Raw genomic sequence first — 16,964 nt, forward strand, 5'->3', positions numbered from 1 at the left:
ACAAAATGTCTTCCCAGTCCCCCAATTTTCTCCCCGGTTTCTGACACCAGTGTCGTGGTACTTCCCGTTCTCCACCCTCGTAGCCCAGGTCTGCAGCCCAGACACTCTTACTTTTGGAGGTGCCCCCGCCCCCATTACACCAGGCGTGTTCAAATACCCCCCTCCAGTTATCAATTTAGCTTCTTTTCTTTCCAGATTCTGAGGACAATAAAGTCTCCTCTTGAGTAAACGAGCCCGTCTGGAATTCCTTATTTGGCGTTCACCCCTCTGACTCCCCTCTCCCAGCGACCTCTCAGTACCGAGGGGGCATAGCAGACCCCGCTGAGCTTTGATTCCTGGATCCCCCTTTCTTCTCTCTCCTGTGACCTTCGTTGTAGGTTTGCTTCAGGACCCAGCAGGACCACGTCCTCTTCTCTTTGAACTTCCCTCATCTTGCCCCAGCCTCCAAAAGAGCCCCCCTCTTAACTCTGAGGGTGCCTCTGGTTGGGCACTTTCTTTTCTATTCCAACTAGATGGGTATGGAGCGAGCCTCTGATCTGGACCACCGCCGCGCTTTTGTGCCTCGCTGAATCTCCTGCCATGACGTTTATTTATAGCTGCGGATACCCAAGCCCAAAGACGCGCAGGGAAAAGTCAGCACTTACCTTCTTTCACTGAATCAAGGTGCGCCGGGATTTTAAAAACCTGTCTCTCAGCTTGCCGGCGCTCAAGCCCTCTAGCCCTCTCTCCGCTAACCGAAAGAGCTGAAAGAGTGTTTTAAAACCCCGAAAGAGGACAACCATGAAACGAAGCGGAGCTTTTCAGCACTTCCCATGAAGCAGGCGGCACCTTGAACGTTCAAAACACTCAATTATTTCCTAAAGTGTTTTCTACACGCCGAGTCCTCGGACGGAATATTTATTTTGACTTCCACTAAAGGAAAGGAGAAAATAAGAAATCAGAAAACCACAGCCCCTTCCTTTCTAAGAGACGTACCTCCTTCCAGCACACCTAGGTACATTAGTGAGTCTGTCTTTCAGAATATAAAATAATATATAGAGATATTAATATTAATTCAGCGAGGTAGTCAGTCCTCACTGAATATTAATTCAGCGAGGACTGACTACCCAGTCTGGATTTGACCAAGACTTTGGTTTTTCTCCCCCACCCTCGTGGACAGCCAGCTTCAGCCATTACGCTTCGACATCATAGTCTGGACTGAATTCCTGCAGGATCCTTGCGTGGTGTTTGTACCTGGTTGTTTTCATTGTTTCCTTGGTGCCCTTGGTCAGACTGGATGGCTTCAGACTCGTTATTCAGAGGCTCTTGATGATTGAAAACAAAACACAACAAAGCACTGTCTGCTTGGCTGTGCCCACGAAAGACACGGTCTCGCGTCTGTCCTCTTCCAGCCCGGGCCCAGAGTGGGGCTCATCCACCACACGCCCTGCCCAGAGACCAGCAATCTTTGGGGGCTGGGCAAAGGGGCCAGCCGGTGGCCTGTCCTCCAGGGGGGCTTTAAGGAGTTCCTAGTTAGTGGGTCTACAGTACCCCAGAAACCGAAATTGTTTCCCCAAATGCTAAACAATAAGACATTGCTTCACAGGGCCTGGGTCCCTTAGTTATTTTACAGGAAATCCAACTCCAGCAGCCTTACCCAGCCATTATCACTTAATTACCAATATAAATCTCACTAGCAACTTCCATAACTTCATTTGCAAATGAATGCACACACCTCCTAAATCATCCCCTCCTTTTCTCTCCCGAAGAAGGAAGAAGGCCATTCCCCGATGGGAACTCCGAGAAACCCCAAGCCGGGGCGCACTTCGCAGAGCCTCCCAGGAGCCCTGCGTGCCCCTGGGCCAGCGTGGACCTGGAGCACGGCGGGACGGGCACCCGGTGCCCACTTTCCGCCCACACCCATAAATCCCGCGCTGGCCTCGGCGAGGGGCAGGAGCTGGCAGGAACCTGGCTCCCTCTGCTTCAAAGGTTCACAAGCCACCGTGAACTTCTAGGCGATCTGAGGCCAAGTTTCCGGTATGTAATGAAAACCGAAACCTGGTTTTGGGTTTCCTCCCCAAATTCACACAGAGCTGGTCATGGTGAGAGGCTTGTGAGGCAGCGAGGACAAGCAGCCCTGGGGCTCGACGGAGTCGCGCGGCCTCAAGTTCTATTTCGGGCTCTGCCACCAACGTGTGTGGCCTGAGGCCCGCCCCCCACCCTCACTCCCCTTAGGTAACTTTCTCTCGCGGTGAGAGGGTGCTGTTCACTTGACTTCTCCTTCTGGGACCTGTGGACGACACAGTGCAGAGGACTCGGGGGTAGGCGCTCCCCATCTGAGTCTTACAATGAACGCACCCACCTTAGGGACGTTGTGACTGTCCTGCCCACACCGGTACTTGTCCGTTGCCCTCTGTCTGCAGCCCGAAGCTTTGGTCTCATTTCTTCTAGGCCGCAGCTTGGATTTCAGGCACAACTTCTACTTGTTTGTCCTTCAGCGTCATGGAGACAAACAGAATCATGCGTCCTTCATTTCGAGGGCTCACCTAAATGACCCCCCAGATCATTCCCAACATGGGGGATCTGCGAGCCTACGAAATGTCATGGCGGAAAGAGCACGAACCCAGGGTTTGAAGGCGGGCAGACCCGGTCCCAGCTCTTGGCTCTCGAAGCTGCGAGCTGTGTGACTTCAGGCAAGTTGCTTAACCTTTCTGAGCCCAGTGTCCTCATCTGAAAAACTGGGCCAATGCCAAGTACCAAACTGTTGCCACGAAGGTCATTAAAGTGCTTACAAGACACAGAACAGAGTGTCTAGTGTATGGTGGATGCCAATGTCAATGTTCAATTCTGCTTTTCTTTATTCACATGCGTCTCCGATGGGTCAAAAATGTAGGCCACCGTACATTTGAATATTGTTTCTTTCTTCTCATCCAGGGTCCCACTTCGGAAAGAAGGAAATAAACAATAACCCTCAGAGGCCTTGCTGAAAGCATTACCCATCCATTGAAATGTACTTTCCATTCAAAACTAGGTTATTAATTATTCATTCCTGTTGGAACCGAAATAAGAACGGAGCTCACTGCCTACGACCCAGAGCTTGACAGGAACAGGCCCCGACCGCTTGATTTCAATCGTTTCCTGTGATCTATGTAATATATCCCAGATCTGAGATTTGCAGTGTTGAGAATCAGGCAGACTTTAGACTGAATGACTGTCGGTAACGTTCAGTAGATGCCCTGGAATGACTGTTCACTTTCCTTTCATTTCCATTCCAGGCAGTGCATTTCTTGGGGATTATTTCGCTGCATGGGTGGCCCACGTCCCTTGGCCTTCAGCCTTTTGGCTCATTCCACTGCTCTGGGCAGGCAATAACCACCCAAAAATGCAAGCTTTTCTTTCATGCCCCAGTGGCATGAGTAACATCATTAACTCTTCGAGGCTGAGGTTTGGGATTACGTAAAGACCTTACACCCTGCTGTGTTAGCAGCCGGAATACCAGAGTAACAAAGTGTTTGCAGTCTGTTTCTCATGCCAGAAATGTGGTGGCCCTAATAAACAGTCCCTGAGATATTTTTTCCCAGCGATCACATTTCATCAGGATTGTGGATTTCAAAATGGAAGCTAAATCCTCCCTACTTGTAGGTCCAGCGAGAAGAAACAAGGCAGGAAAAGCGGGGGCTCTGAAACTCATCCGACTGGGGAAATGCTGCTGACATGTCCCCAGGAGCGAAAGGACAGGAAGAGCACAGCTGTGGGGTATGGTGTTTCACAGGCTCCTCTGTAGATGAGCTTTTGAAAGGGTAAAAACCTTGCAGGACACTCGTGAAAGGAGACACAGTAACACATTTCCTATGGGCCTCCGGCCAAGGCTGGAACAGACCAGAGACGGCGCACCTGCACTGTGGATCCCGCGCGCCATCTGGTGGCTCCGTGCTGACATTGCAAGTGCCGTCCGGGCTTCTGCCCCACTGAGGCTTCACTCCCACAAGGAGCCCTTAAGCAGGTTTCCAGGTTCTGTTGGGAGGTGATCATCTGGGCCCCAAAGGAAGACACCAAGGGCCAGGTGTTCTGAATTCCATTCTTTATTCCACAACAGGACACTGAGGCCCCGGGTTCTCCTGGAAAACAGAGATAACTATTCTTCTTGTAGGATCAGCCTTCCTGGGACACAGCCCAGTTGAGCCATCCCCTCTGAGCCATCCGGCCCTTCACGTTCTCCTTCCTATGTCATGATCACCCAGGTCTGGGCACAGGAGTCCCCACTTGCCCCTGCCCGGAACACACGTATGTCCTCATCCCTGGCCTTCTGGATCTCGCACTTTCCAAGACTCGGTCCACAAGCATCTTTACATTCTCAGAAGACCTGCCTCAGTTTTTGCTCACCCTAGTGTTTCCAAAGCATAGTCCAAGAACACTGGACTTCTATCAAGAACTGCAGCTTTGGAGTGCCTGGCTGGTTCAGTCGGAAAACCGTGTGACTCTTGATCTCGGGGTTGTGAGTTCGAGCCCCGTGCTGGTTGTAAAGATTACTTAAAAAATAAATAAATACCCAGGAGTGCAATGGCAGGGTCATAAGGAAGCTCTATTTTTAATTTCTTGAGGAATCTCCACTCTGTTCTCCAAAGAGGCTGCACCACCTTGCATTCCCACCAACAGTGGAAGAGGGTTCCCCTTTCTCCACATCCTCTCCAACACATGTTGTTTCCTGTCTTGCTAATTTTGGCCATTCTAACTGGTGTAAGGTGATATCTCAATGTGGTTTTAATTTGAATCTCCCTGATGGCTAGTGATGATGAGCATTTTTTCATGTGTCTGATAGCCATTTGTATGTCTTGATTGGAGAAGTGTCTGTTCATATCTTCTGCCCATTTTTTGATATGATTATCTGCTTTGTGTGTGTTGAGTTTGAGGAGTTCATTATAGATCCTGGATATCAACCTTTTGTCTGTACTGTCATCTGCAAATATCTTCTCCCATTCCGTGGGTTGGCTCTTTGTTTTCTTGACTGTTTCCTTTGCTGTGCAGAAGCTTTTAATATTTTTTTTTAAGTTTTTATTTGTTTATTTGACAGACAGAAATCACAAGTATGTAGGCAGAGCGAGAGGAGGAAGCAGGCTCCCCACCGAGCAGAGAGCCCGATGCGGGGCTCGATCCCAGAACCCTGGGATCATGACCCGAGCGGAAGGCAGAGGCTTTAACCCACTGAGCCACCCAGGTGCCCCAGAAGCTTTTAATCTTAATGAAGGCCCAAAAGTTCATCTTCGCTTTTGTTTCCTTTGCTTTTGGAGACATATCTTGAAAGAAGTTGCTGTGGCTGATATCGAAGAGATTACTGCCTATGTTCTCTAGGATTCTGATGGATTCCTGTCTCACGTTGAGGTCTTTTATCCATTTTGAGTTGATCTTTGTGTACGGTGTAAGAGAATGGTCGAGTTTCATTCTTCTTCCCTATGACCCTGCCATTGCACTACTGGGTATTTACCCCAAGGATACAGATGTCGTGAAAAGAAGGGCCATCTGTACCCCAATGTTTATAGCTGCAATGGCCACGGTCGCCAAACTGGGGAAAGAACCAAGATGCCCTTCAACAGACGAATGGATAAGGAAGATGTGGTCCATATACACTATGGAGTATTATGCCTCCATCAGAAAGGATGAATACCCAACTTTTGTAGCAACATGGACGGGACTGGAAGAGATTATGCTGAGTGAAATAAGTCAAGCAGAGAGAGTCAATTATCATATGGTTTCACTTATTTGTGGAGCATAACAAATAGCATGGAGGACATGGGGAGATAGAGAGAAGAAGGGAGTTGGGGGAAATTGGAAGGGGAGGTGAACCATGAGAGACTATGGACTCTGAAAAACAGTCTGAGGGGTTTGAAGGGGTGGGGGGGTGGGAGGTTGGGGTACAAGGTGGTGGGTATTATAGAGGGCATGGATTGCATGGAGCACTGGGTGTGGTGGAAAAATAATGAATACTGTTATGCTGAAAATTATAAATAAATAAATAAATAAATAAACTTTAAAAAAAAAAAAAGGAATCATACCCTTAAAAAAAAAGGCATCCACCTTGGGAAACCAAGTGTTTTGCCAACTTTTATACCCAAGTTTAAAAAGATGTTATTGTGGACATCTCAAGAACTTCAACATTCTGAGATCCTGGCAGATTTTTAAGAAGGAACTACTGTTTGCTATAGTTGCTAAACTTTTTTTATATCAAAACCATTTCCCCGCCTCCACCCTTGAGGTGCTTCTTGACATGCTGCATTTGACACAATAACTTCAGGGAGGAAATGGTCTAACCTACTCACTTGATTAGATACCCATCCTTTCACAACTAAAAGACATCTGTGTGAGTCTCCTCCAGCTGTCATAACAACAGTACCACACACAGGAGTGGGGTGGGGGCTCACACCACAGAAATTTATTTTCTCACCATCCCAAAGGCTGGAAGTCTGAGATCAAGGTGTGGGAAGGGTTGGTTTCTCCTAAAGGCCTCTCTCCTTGGCTTGTGGACAGCCATCTTCCCTGTGTGTCTTCACGTGGTCTTCCTTGGGTGTGTGTCCGCATCCTATTCTCTACTTCTTAGAAGGACACAAGTCCTATTGAATTAGGGTCCTGCTTCACAACCTCATTTTAACTTAATTACTTTTCTTTAAAGATCCTATCTCCAAATACAGTCACATTCTGAGGTACTAAGGTTAGGCCTTTAGTATATGAATTTTGAAGGAGGACACAGTTCAACTCAGGATAGCATCTTAGTTTTATATCAATTGGAGAAAATTTGTATATCGATGGAAAATTATGCATTCTTTGGAGCAGAGCCAGCAAACTAAAGCTAGGTGGCCAGATAGGGACTGCCACCCATCTTTATAAATAAAGTTTTATTGTCACAAGGCTATGCTCATTCCTTCACAAATTGTCTATGGTTACTTTCATGTTCAAATACCATATGGCTTGCAAAACCCCAAAATATTGACTATCTGGCCTTTTACAGAAAACACTTACCAATGCCTGGTCTAGAACCCATCTCTCGGGGCCATCTAATTCTTTTTTTTTTTTTTTTTTTTTAAGATTTTATTTATTTATTTGTCAAAGAGAGAGGAGCGAGAGTAAGCACAGGCAGACAGAGTGGCAGGCAGAGGCAGAGGGAGAAGCAGGCTCCCCGCAGAGCAAGGAGCCTGATGTGGGACTCGATTCCAGGATGCTGGGATCATGACCTGAGCTGAAGGCTGCTGCTTAACCAACTGAGCCACCCAGGCGTCCCGGGGCTATCTAATTCTGATTCTGTAGGGGCTCTCCCTCTTTCCTTGCTCCTGAGCTATTTAACAACTCAGTAAGTTGTAGATAATAGGTAGCAATGCAAAATAATCTTTGCTTTTGGACACAAACAAGCCAGTTCTGCCTCGCCTTGCTCATTCCCTTCAACATTCCTCACCTATAAAAGTGATGGTTCTTTGGATTCTCTTTTGATCTGGTGTGACATCTTGCAGTGCCCTCAATAATCATGAGTTAAATAAAATCTTTAATACATGGCCATTTATATCTGAATGAGCATCATAATTTTACCTTTTTGAAAATTTTCCTTTAACATGTCAATGTGATTATGCTTGGCTGTGGTAATAGCATTAGAATTATGAAGGATGATGGTTTTGTTCTTAGAAGATGCATACTGAAACATTTGAGGGGGTTTATGGCACCTACAATTTACTTTCAAATGTTTCCGCATATATGTATGGATAGATACACGTGTGTGTGTACATGCTTACACATGTATAAGGTGTATGGAGGGGAGGACAGAGAGGAAGAGGAAGAAGTTATGATAAAATATTAACAGCTAAGGGAAAACCACATCATACGCTAGAATGGTATACTACTCATTTAACTCTTCTGTAGATTTGACAATTTTCAAAACAAAAAATTGGAGGGATAAGATTATGTCACATTCTCAGCTCAGCATGGAGTCAAGCTCACGTCCTATACCTGCGGGTATTTCTCTAGTACTTCTGAGAGCAGCCGGGTCTGGACCTTTCTTACATCTCTGACTCTTTGGTGTCCAAGCCACAAAGAATAAGCAAAGGAAACATCAATATTTCAGTTGTCACAGGGCTCGGTTTCTTTAGAGTCCTAATGGTACCAAGTGAACAAGATACTAAGGTAGAATTTTATACCTAGATTTCTCACATTCCCAAAGAATTCCTTTAAAATAAATAAGTATAAAGGCACCTGGGTGGCTCAGTCGGTTAAGCGTCTGCCTTCAGATTGGGTCATGATCTTGGGGTCCTGGGATTGAGTCCTGCATGGGGTGGGTGGGGTCTCTGCTCAGCAGGGAGTCTGCTTTTGTCCCTCTGCCTCTGTGCTCTCTCTCTTTCTCTCTAAATAAACAAACAAACAAATAAATATTTTCAGATGAGCTCAGGATCTGAGGACTGCTTAGAGGACATTCATGTTCAAGCTTTGGGTACAACTTTTGGGGGGTGGGAGTTGAGGTTTTTGTCTTTCAATTACTGCACAGAAATTGTATGAACCACCCCCCTCAGGAATGACATCATGGCCTTAACACAGTTAGGGACCCCATTTATTGTCATGTGTCCGCTGCTTGAGTCGGGACTGTGAAATTTGGAGCGTCTCGCATACTTAGAGCTCTGAACGGCCAGGTTACTATGAGGAAAGAAAGTAAGCGGCATTCTCAAACATTGTGTCATTTAGTGGGAAGGTTTGGGATTGAAATGTTCTGCCTGAGGGAAGCAGAAAAAATGAGTTTTTGCAGAATGCTGCCTGTTTCTAAATCTAAAAGGCACACTAAAAATAGCTCACGGGATGGAGCTGCCCGGTGGGAGTTCCTGCTCCGGGAATCTGTCCTTCAAAGCTGCTGCTCCCAACAGCCCCAAGAGGGTGTGTGAGCCACGATGGGGTTCTCCTGGCTGCCTTTCATCCGCTCACAAGGAAGCTGGGGCTAGAGTGGATGGAGATGCTCTGTAATCGAAGGAGCCCTGGGGAGGAGACTTTCCACCTCTGTCAAATGCTGATGGTCCTTGAGGAAGAGGCGCAGTGTGGGCTCAGAGACCCGACCACCGTGAAATCCACAAGAGGGAATGGGCTTTGGCCGTGACCGACACTCACGGTGAAGAAAACTGCCTTTTCTTTTCCATCCCCACTGAAAACGTGCTGTTTAAGGCAAGGATTTCTCTTATCTGGGTTATCACCGTATCTGGGTCCTATGGATCTAGTTTTGCCCACGGCAGTGCTTCTTACTTAATGGACTCCGCAGTCCTTCTGTAGGCCATTTAGATCAGATTGTTCTGTTTTTAAAATTTCCTGTCTGCATCAGGATGGCCAAGGCCACGGGATATTCATTTGTCTAAATCTCCATGTGTTTAGTGTAGTGTCATTCCTGGAAAGAGGATTCAAGAAATAGACTTTGAAGGTAAATCCTCAAAAGAATATTTGAGAGCATGTAGTCCCTTAAAAGCAGGGACTCAAAGAGCTGTCCCCATAGCCATGTTCACAACAGCGTTGTTCACAATAGCCAAGGGGAGGGAGCAGTCGGAGTGTTCGCTGACAGACCAATGGACACATAAATGTGGTCTATCCATACAATGGAATACGAATCAGCCTTAAAGAGGAAGGAAATCCTGACCAGGCTACAACCTGAAAGGATCTTGAGACTATTCTGCAGAGGGAAATAAGCCAGTCACGAGGACATACACTCTGTGATTTCACTCCTAGGAGGTTCCGACTTCAAATTCAGAGAGATAGAAGATGAAATGGTGGCCACGGGGCGGGGGGGCGGCTGGGGGCTGAAAGGTGAGTTATTGTTCAATGGCGACAGAGTTTTGGTTTTGCAAGATGGAAAGGGTGCTGGCGGTGATTTTTTGCACCACAGCGGGAATGTGCTTCATGCCAGTGAAATGAACACTGAGCAAGGGTGAAGATGGTCCATTTTATGTTTGTGGGTTTTGCCCCAATTAAAACAGGAAAAGAAATACTTTGACTGTTAAATGTCGAATTAGCAAGCTCGTGACTTCTGCAGCACCTGTGCGGTCCAGCTGTCTCAACAGCATCACACTCACGCAACATGCAAATCATTTGACATTCCCTCCTCCCCCCGAAAAGCCCTACCATAGCTTCCCACCTGGAATCAAGTCTGAAATTCTGAGCACAACCTTTTGGGCCGCCTGGCCTGGGCTGGCCTTCCTGGCCTGCCTCATGGCACACAGGCGTCCCTCATCCTTCTGTCTTTCCTCCTGCTCTCTCTGGGCCCACGGTTTCCCTGTAGTTTCCCCTGGGGGAAGCTTCCATCAGCATCTCCCTGGCTAATTCCCCTCATTCTTTCAGTATGGGCTGACTTGCCCTTTATCAGGGAAGCCAGTCCTACCCCCCAGGCCAGCTGGGGCCTCTGCCTCTGGGCTTTCTGTGTACTTTTGACTTGGTCTTGCATTGTACTTATCCTACTCATTGTTAATTGCTGGTAAAATCGTTCAGACTGTAAGCACCACAAGGACAGAGACACGGACTGCCCCCGGCACCCAGACATTTGCAGGATGAATGAGCCTGAGGCCATGTTGTCCTTTGTGATGTGGAGACTTTCTGCCAGCCCCATCATCAGGGGTATGACACATGCTAAGACCCCAGGCAAAGTAAATTCATGTCACGTGCAGCCCTCGGTCATCCCCTAATGCAAAAACTGTCATAGTCACAAGTGATAGCGAGCTCTGCCATCATTCCTAACCAAGGGGGATCGAAGTTTACACAAAACTGTTGTCAGGTGCTCAGGGCTCAGCCCTGCTTACTCACATGGACGCGAATACTGTTCACAATGTCAGCTCTCGATATAAAAAGAAATTGCCCGCAGACTAGATGGAGTGTAGGTTTGCCAATACCTAGATATTCGCACTGATGGCAAACAAGCTCAAGGACTGTGTCTTCCCCCTCCACCACCACCCCCCTGCCCCAGGCAACCCCGGCACCTGCTCTTCTTCCCAAAAGGAACTGGGTGTTTGTGATGGGGTGGAACGTTCTGGAACAACTTACTATTGTTTTGTTCCCACTATTTCTTTGTCCTTTTTACCACTCTGGCTCACACCTCTCCTCTCCCTTCCGCCCCCTCCACCTGCTCCCAAAGTTTTCTTCCTCTTGGATCAGGCGTCCTGAAGTTAGAACATTCAGTCTTTTTCTGTTCTCACCATCTGCTGCTGGATAAGCGGTGGAATGCTGTGTGCATGCGTGTGTGTGTGTGTGTGTGTGTGTGTGAACATGCGCGCGTGCATGTGTGCGTGTGAAGGGTAGAGTGGTCTTCAATTTTTTAGAAAACATTTTATTTATTTATTTGACAGAGAGAGACACAGCAGGAGAGGGAGCACAAGCAGGAGAGTGGGAGAGGGAGAAGCAGGCTTCCCGCAGAGCAGGAAGCAGGACGCGGGGCTTGATCCCCGGACTCTGGGATCATGATCTGAGCCAAAGGCAGACCCTTAATGACTGAGCCACCCAGGCACTGCTGGTCTTCGGTTTTGAGGACAAGGAAAGAAACAGGAAGATAGCCTCCTAAGTCAGGTCTCTGGGTAGAGCATCTTAAAAACAATTCAATCTTTCATGCAGAAAAGATCACCCCTCCTGCTAACATCTCTCCCATATACTCTTGTGTTAAGTGGCTGCCCGTCCCCTTCCACTGGTCCCTTGTCTTACAAACACTCTGCTCTTTTAGCCACAGAGAAAAGAGGGGAAGACACACCTGGGAGAGAAACCACACTGACTTTTATAAACTGTTTAAAGGAGTATATAGTGGATGGATGCTGGATAAATTTATCTCAATTGAGTGGCTGATTGAGAAAAATAAGTTACATAATACGTATTTCTTATAGACTCAGAAACACTGTAGTATTTATTGGCCAATGAGAGCAATGCGGAACTTAAAAAATAAAACTACCGATCATTAGGAAGACATGAGATTATCAACTTAAAAGCACAACAATCTTTAAAATGAAATTCTAACATTCAGCAAATACTTTTTTTTTTTTAAACTTAGCATTTCATTTAGTAGATGATGTTTCCAGAAGTACTTGAGTGTTTGGGAACTCTGGTGTATCCGTCGGGGGTCTCCAGAGAAACAGAACCAACAGGATATATGTAGAATATAGAGAGAGAAAGGGATTTTTTAAAGATTTTATTTATTTATTTGACAGAGAGCGAGAGAGCAAGAGCACAAGCAGGGCAGAGGGAGAAGCGGTTTCCCTGCCAAACAGGGATCCCGATCTGGGACTTGACCCCAGGACCCCGGGATCATGACCTGAGCTGAAGGCAGACACTTAACTGATGGAGCCACCCAGGTGACCCCAGAGAAAGAGACTTATAAGTTCTTTCACGTGATTCTGGAAGCTGACAAGTCCAAGTCTGCAGGTGGGAGACAAGAGGGCCGGTGGTGGGTCAGCAGGTGGGAGACAAGAGGGCCGGTGGTGCAGACATAGTCGGAAGGCCGTCTGCTCCAGTGTTTCTTCCTGCTTAGGGAGGCCAGTCTTTTTGTTCTAGTCAGGCCATCAACTGATTGGATGAGGCCCACCCACAATCTGCTTTACTCCAAGTTCGCCCACCTCATATTAATCTCAACCAAAAACAACTTTCATGCTGACACATCAAATTAACCATCACAAGTTGTATGTGCACACTGACAAAGAAAGAGAACCCAGCAGAGGACATATTTCAGTGAAAGAAAAAAAAAGTAGGTGCCCCACTGCCCAAGAACAAGGACCAAAGCTGGGAGCTGCATAGTGGAGGTGAGTGACATCTCTGGCATCTGTTTCATGGGCTGTAAACCATTCCTGCCCTAACCCAACAGGAAAAATAAACCCCACAATATCCTTGCCTGAAATCTTGAGAACTGTCTCCGTAGCTCACCTTAAAAGCTTTGTCCCACCCCCAATGAGGAATCAGCAGTATCTGCTTAATGGCCTCTGGCTCTGAGCCCAGGCACCAGCATTTAAATTCATATGCCAAAACCTCTCTAAGGACACCTACTTATCTATCAGGGAAAGGAAATTCCCAGTGTTTTGAGAAAAAGCTCCTTGGGTAGCAGCTACTACTGAGGATAAACCTTTCCATGCTTATCACCAGGCAGCAAAATAAAGACAGTCGGTCAGGGGATTTCACCTCCTTCCCTATCGCACACTCAGCGGTGAAAGCCCCTCCCACACTCTCATGTTGGCGTTGGCCTTGGTGTTGGCCAGAACTCTCTCCGCCTCAGTCTCTCTGCAGTGACATGCTGCAAATCCTCCTTTAACAGGATCCTCAGGTGACGGTAGACCCTGCCACCGCCTCCCCGGGGCACAGCAGCAACAGAGGGAGAGATGCTGACAGCAAGAGCCAAGCTTGAGAATTCTGACTTTTGCCTTGGAAAAGGGATGAGCACGCTTTGTCCTGCTCCCCGCGCCTGCGGAACTCCTAGGGATGCCCGCCCGGGGAGGAGCGCGGCCTCAGTGGGGCATTGGACACTCAGGAGAGCAGGGAAGGGTTCTTCGGTAGAACGCCTTCTGTTTGCAGAAAACCAAAAATGGAGAGGAAAGGATCTAGCAGTAGGAGCAAAGACCATTGTTTTTCTCTTTTTTATAAAGCTCTTAGATTGTGTTTAAAAGATAAACTGATGGAAAATTTCACGGCCTTCATAGCATCTCAATGTTCCATTGGGATCTTAGGGGAGACAACACATGGCATACTGGGAGTGAACGTATCCATCCTGGGGACTGCTGTGAACACGGTCACATCTCCTTCCCTCCCCTCAGTGAGGCCAATGACTCTCTCTCTCTCTATCTCTCTCTCTCTCGGTTTTCATGCTTTTCCTTCTCTGCATCTTCAAATGAGTGAGGCGGCCTACGGCAGAAGCAAGACAGGGTCTGTCTCTCATCGGCTGATTTGCTGAGTGTCCAAAGGTTGGCTTGTCCCCAGATAGTGAAGTTTTCTTTGTCTCCCTTCCTCCCCTAATTTCCTGTGAATATCTACCATGGGAGGTAGGAAGTGCATGAGGGAGCCATTCTCAGCCAACTTGTGGAGCTTTCCAGAAAAAATATGGACGCTGTGCCCCATGCTCTGAGTTTCTGGTTTGATTGCTCCAGAGTGAGGTCAGGCGTCCTGTGTAAGCAGGCTGCTCTTGGGGTCCAAGACGCCTGGTGATTCTCCTCGGCACCAAGCTGAAAGCCAACAGGTTCTGGGGGAGACCCACACTAGGCCCACGCTTACTTCCGAGAAAGGCAGAGCTGGAAGGCACGTCTTCACGCCCAGGGCAGGCCCCTCCTGAACTTCGCCCGGACCACGCACTTGAGTACAAGCTGAGAACAAGGGAGAATGAATGCCCAGGACGACCGTTTCGTCTCCTTTTGAATGGGGCCATGAGTCCCATGGCTTAGCACCGTGAATGTGGGGTTCGAGGAAGAAATGACTGTGGCACTTGGTCAGAAAGTCTCAGCCCTGAAAGAGCGAGAGGCTCGGAACTGATAGAGGCAATGACGGGAAATAACATGCAGCCGGGCAGGAGCTCTACTACGGGTAGGAGTATTTGACTGCGGTGAGGGAGAACTCAATGAGAGATGCTCAAGCAGACAGAGCTCATTTTTCTCATATAACAGTAAGTCCTGAAATAGTTACTTTCCAGCAGTGACTGAGCAGCTCCGAGGAAGCCAGGTTCTTCCCAAGCTTTCTCCCCTGCCACCTTTAATGTGGGGTCTGTCAACTCACACGTGTTCTCTGATGGGCTTGACAGGTCTCCAGTGGTCCCGGGCGCACACTGTGTTCAGGCGAGAAGCAGTAGAGGCAGGCTAGGGCAGTGACAGTCTTTCTTTTTTTTTTATCAGAAAGCAAAACCTTTGGGACTCCTGGGTGGCACAGTCAGTGAAGCATCTACCTTCAGCTCAGGTCATGGTCCCGGGGTCCTGGGATCAAGTCCTGCATTGGGCTCCTTGCTCAGCGGGGAGTCTGCTTCTCCCTCTGCCCGCCGCTCCCCCTGCTTGTGCTCTCTCTCTTTCTCTGACAAATAAATAAAGATAATCTTCAAAGAAAGCAAATGCTTTCCCAGACATATAGCTAGTGGACTTCTGCTGAGGTGTCTTTGTCAAGGACAAGGACACAAGCCATTCCCTTTCCCCTAACTCTAAGGAAAGGAAAGTAGGGAACAAGATTGCCCTGCTGGCTTCCTTAAGCATAAGCCATTCTCTGGGGTGGGCGGGGGGAGGTTAACACACCATCATCCAGAACAAAATCAGGGTTTTGTTAGCAAGGAAGAAGGGAGGATAGATATTTTATAAACAACTAATGGTATCTGCCACAGATCCCCAAAGGGAATTCGAGGCTTCTGGATATCCCCCTTCACATAATCCTACTCCTGGTCCAGCTACAGCAATTTCCTCCATGGTGATTCTCTGAGGACTTTCATGGGACACATCACAAGGCAAAAAAATAAAAAAATCTCAGACAGAACCTCTCAAGAAGCTCCCTCCCATTCTGAGACTCTCCGAGGTAAACGGCTGAAGACTCCAGCTGACATCTTGCCAGTGGTGGCTCCCCTTTCCTTCTAGATGTGTCTTCCACTTTGCAACTGCAAGCATCAAGGACGGAAAAGCACACTGCCTTGACGATGGCACCGTCTTCTACCGGAGAAACGTCAGCTTCTAACCAGATCTGCCCATCCATCCCAGAGTGTGCGTGCATACGAGATGCAGGCATTTAAAAAAGACTTTTTCAGTGTGTTGTGAGCCCTGTGTACCTACCTACCTCTGGAAGGCTGTTCATCCTTCACTGTTTTCCGTGGCTGTCTGTCACGCACAGGATTGGGGAGCTCTGGCTCACTGGGTCCAGGAAACACCCGGAAAGACCCAGTTAAGTACCTGCAGGAACTTCAGCAGCAGCAAACAGGGAGTTCGCACCAACACTCCTCTAAGGAAGAGACATTTAAGAAAACATTGACCTGGACGACTTTTCCTAACGGGCACTTTCCCATTCACCTCTCTTCGTTACCTTCCAAAGAGGAAGCGGTATTCATTAAATTGGAAACAGGAGAAGAGTCGGGATTAAAACTCAGAGGAGGGGCGCCTGGGTGGCTCAGTGGGTTAAGCCGCTGCCTTCGGCTCAGGTCATGATCCCAGGGTCCTGGGATCGAGTCCCGCATCGGGCTCTCTGCTCAGCAGGGAGCCTGCTTCCTCCTCTCTCTCTGCCTGCCTCTCTGCCTACTTGTGATCTCTGTCAAATAAATAAATAAAATCTTTAAAAAAAAAAACAACAAAACTCAGAGGAACTGCCAAACCATCCCATTTATAAGGGCACTATTTCAGCTTAGAAGGGAATCTAGGATATCCATCTTTAGAGAGCTCATGGGAAGATTTAAAATACATGGCATCAGCAACTAATGCCTAAATCTGAATGATTTGTGTGTTGCAGCCCGTTTCGTGAGAGCATAAGCAAGGGGGTCATTCGGCTGTGAGCAGGGAGCACATCCCAGGGCTTGCATCCACCAGACAAAGCAGAGGCAGAATCTCTTTCTCAGAAGCAGACACGTTCATCTCATCACTGGAGGAAACAGCAGGTGGTAAGCTTTGGGTGTAAAGGATGCAAAACAGAATGCTGAATACGTGAATCCTTGAGCTAAAGTAGCTAAGAAAGCAGGAGAGACTGTGACACTTGCCTCCACTGGCACCTGCTTTTGTTCTTAAGATAGCTGCTAGTCATAAACTCTATTCACTTACGGATAAAGCAGGGAAATGGCAAAGATTAGGACAGCAAAGGATTCTAAACCCCATTCTATCACTCGCAACCGACCATTCACCTTTGCAAGGATGAGGAGGGTGGGTAGCCAGAGATTCTGGGTTTCCTCTACCAGAGCAGCAATTTATTACACGTTGATCCAAGCGACAAGGACGTCAGCTCGCTGAGGCTCATGTTTTAAGAATAATTGTGTCACTGCGAATTTTCTGACTGTTGGATTTATCCGACTCTCACCACAAAAT

Source organism: Neovison vison, chromosome 2 (genome assembly GCF_020171115.1).
Source record: "Neovison vison isolate M4711 chromosome 2, ASM_NN_V1, whole genome shotgun sequence".
Classification (NCBI taxonomy): Eukaryota; Metazoa; Chordata; class Mammalia; order Carnivora; family Mustelidae; genus Neogale; species Neogale vison.